The sequence below is a fragment of the Nerophis lumbriciformis genome, linkage group LG16 (genome assembly GCF_033978685.3).
Source record: "Nerophis lumbriciformis linkage group LG16, RoL_Nlum_v2.1, whole genome shotgun sequence".
In the NCBI taxonomy this organism is placed as follows: Eukaryota; Metazoa; Chordata; class Actinopteri; order Syngnathiformes; family Syngnathidae; genus Nerophis; species Nerophis lumbriciformis.
Genome location: NC_084563.2, coordinates 45835861 through 45839455, shown reverse-complemented (window position 1 = coordinate 45839455; position 3595 = coordinate 45835861). Strand labels below are relative to the sequence as shown.

The window sequence follows — 3595 nt, the reverse complement described above, 5'->3', positions numbered from 1 at the left end:
GGGCATCCACACTGTAAAAACTGTTGCCTAGATCTAACTCAATAAAAATAAGGCAACATTTTCCAAGCAATTTTTGTTAGTTTAGTCAACTAATTGGTATTTTGAGTAAGTAGAACTTAATAATATGCATTTCGATTTATGCAAAAAGATTAAGTTGCGTTTACAGAAAAAGCCAAGAAATTGAGTAAAATCAATGTAAAAAACATCAGCATATTAAACACACAAGACTTAATTAAAATAAGTAACATTTAAATGAAAAAATAATTTTTGTACTCAATTTTATTAATTTTGACCAACTTACCCTTTCTTTGTTTTGAAAATGGAAACTGCTTAAAATAATTACTTAGAATAATAATACAAAAATCAAGACATATCAAATTCCAACCTTTATTGAATCATTACCATATAAAAACAGTGGCAATGAGCTGGACAGTATGAACAGTCAACATCCATATTATACAAGAATGCATGACCTCAACTTTTTAAAGTGCTGTATAGAACACCTTCACAGTAGTTTTCTTTTTTTAACCGTATACATATTAAAACATTTTCACAAGCCATATCCAAACCCGTCAATAAGCTGGACAGTATTAACAGTCAAGAACATCAGTATTTAGTGCATAAAAGAATGCATGACCTCAGCATCTCAAGTTTTACTTAGAACATTCACAGTATAGTTTCTTGCTAAAACAATTTAATATTAAGATTATCTGTACTTCTGTAACAATTCACAAGCAGAACACCTTCACTGTAGTGTCTTTCAGTGTGTATATTTTGAAACATTTGAACTTAAAAAACTCACAGATCCCTCCTTCTGACCAGCTGGAGCTTCACAGTGGGGCAATTTAGTGTGTATAAAACATAAAAAAAACTTAATTTACACACCAGAAACGATGACCTGGAGCTTTGTATAACCTACTCAGTGGCCTAGTGGTTAGAGTGTCCGCCCTGAGATCGGTAGGTTGTGGGTTCAAACCCCGGCCGAGTCATACCAAAGACTATAAAAATGGGACCCATTACCTCCCTGCTTGGCACTCAGTATCAAGGGTTGGAATTGGGGGTTAAATCACCAAAAAAATGATTCCCGGGCGCGGCCACCGCTGCTGCCCACTGCTCCCCTCACCTCCCAGGGGGTGATCAAGGGTGATGGGTCAAATGCAGAGAATAATTTCGCCACACCTAGTGTGTGTGTGACAATCATTGGTACTTTAACTTTAACTTTAACTTTAAAACCTGAACAGGACAAACCCTTACAACATTCTGAAGAATTCCACTCAATGAACAATGTATAATGATTTTGAACAGACACAAGAAAATAGCTGTTCAAAAGTGCAAGCTGACAGTCATGGCTCACTGCCTAAGCTAGAAGCTTGTTTTTGAGAGTCATGAATTTGGGGGTTGGTTTTGGGCGCAGTGTGTCAAGTCCCACAAAAAGTCTTTGAAACACCTCAAATGTTTTGGTAAGTTTGGATGGATACTCAAGATTAAGTGCATACGTCAACCCCAGAAGTAGGCAGCATGCTTTGGCCAGGTTTCCAAGATGAGTAAGGACTGGTACTCCCTCAATGATGATTCCTACTGCATTTGGCTCACGACAGATGTAGATGCTCATATTCTTCATTTCCAGGTCCTCATGAACAGTGGTCTCTGCACTTCCCTTTGAGATACAAACACAGTCATTAAAAAAACAAACATCTAATTTCATATTTACAGTAATATAAGTTGTGTGATTTAATTCAGATGATTACTTTTGTGAAGACCATTTTGAAAACTTTTGAATTCTAATTTGAGATCTTGTACAGTAAACCTGGTACAATAGATGCATTTCCAGCCACATGTTTTTTATTGGCATTTCTAATTTGCATATAAAAAACCTGAATAGAACCACCAGAAATTAAAACAAACAGTAATATGTTTATATATATATATATATATATATATATATATATATATATATATATATATATATATATATATATATATATATATATATATATATATATATATATACCGGTATATATATATATATATATATATATATATATATATATATATATATTTACTCATATATATATGAGTAAATGTTTTAATGCTTGTTTAAGGGGAGTATTTTTTGTTTGCATTGTTTTTTTAGGGCAAACAGAAACAAGACAGAAAGGCATCACTCTGTGGTGCTATGCTAATTGGCTATCCTGGGGCTCTTGCCAACTAGCTGCATGCTGGACCTCCACCTGACAACTGCTGGTTCAGTCAGTTCACATAAAAGTAAACCCAATTTAAGCTTGTACATCAGACTGATCCAAACCTGCTTTTAAACAATACTTACAGTAGTCAGAGATTAGCTCCTGTCCACTCTCTCCCATGTACTCTATGAGGCATCTCACAGTCACATCTCTCTTCTTCACTGCAGAGGCACTTGGGTCCTAGAGTTAAGAGAAGAATAATAAATAAATGAATTTTGTTGGCAATTTTACTCCAAACCTGTGGTACAGTTATTAGAGCATAATTACAGATTCAGTTTAAACTTTTAAACCACTTTTAACCCACCTGTGTCAGTTCCATCAACAAGTTCTTGATGCGCTGCAGTCACTCCTCCTTTTGCACTGAAGAGCTCCAGGAGTTTTGGAGTGTACCTGTCCAGTTGGGACATAAATGTTGATTCCAGTGGAACAGCAGTGCACCTTCGGAACGCTTCATTAATCTGTAAGACAGCAAATGTTGACCGTTACTGATATTAAGGGTATTCGTATACATTTTCAGGCAAAAAGTGAGTCTAGTATGTCATGTCCAAGTCACAATGGAAACTTGGTCAGGAAAAATAGAATGATAATAGAATAGAATAGAATAGAAGATGTTCTACGAGTCGGTGGTGGCAGGCGCCTTCTTGTACACCATGGCCTGCTGGGGCAGCGGGCTGAGCGCGAGGGACGCAAACAGACTGGACAAGTTGGTAGAGAAGGCCAGCAACGTGGTGGGAGTGGAGCTCGACTCTCTGGCGGTGGTGTCAGAGAGGAGAAGTCTAGCATCTTGACAGATGAGAGCAAAGGGATGTATAAGAGCATGGGCAACCTACATGAATGCAAGGCAAGGAATGGCTGTGTCCAAAGGTCCCATGGTGCAATCTGTAATGCTTTAAAATGTCACTCTTGGTTGGTACAACAGTGCTGCACAACTTACAGGGCCACCCCATCTGTCATTGGAGAGAGAGAACAAAAAAGACAAGTTATGGTTCATGTCTAACCTCTTGGATATATAAGCCTGATGAGAGCCCTTTTATATCTGTTTTTTTACACCCTAATATACTCATTTGCAGTATTTCCTCTAGATTTTGTTGTAGCCACGGTGGTCTAAGTTGGTAACCTAGCAACAGTAGGGGGTCCGGGGGCATGCCCCCACGGAAGAAAAATTTGAAAATTTACCCTTTAAATGGTGACTACTGGTGAGATTTTTTTGGGGGGCGGGGGGGGATGTTGAGATTGAGACTTACACAATTCTTACAAGAGTAGCGTTTTGCCTAGGAGTGTGCATGGACAGTTTTGCCTAGGAGTGTGCATGGACAGTTTTGCCTAGGAGTGTGCATGGACAGCAGGTCTGA

At 37.9% G+C, this 3595-nt stretch overlaps 1 long non-coding RNA gene across 1 annotated transcript; it reads right to left on the bottom strand.

Annotated features, from left to right (window-relative positions):
• Positions 1-2231: 2231 nt before the first annotated feature.
• On the bottom strand, positions 2232-3119 carry LOC133611305 (uncharacterized). The gene is made up of 3 exons (XR_012050913.1): positions 3074-3119; positions 2548-2701; positions 2232-2423 (listed from the first exon to the last, which is right to left on the bottom strand). It is a non-coding gene; the product is annotated as an uncharacterized lncRNA (long non-coding RNA).
• Positions 3120-3595: the final 476 nt, after the last annotated feature.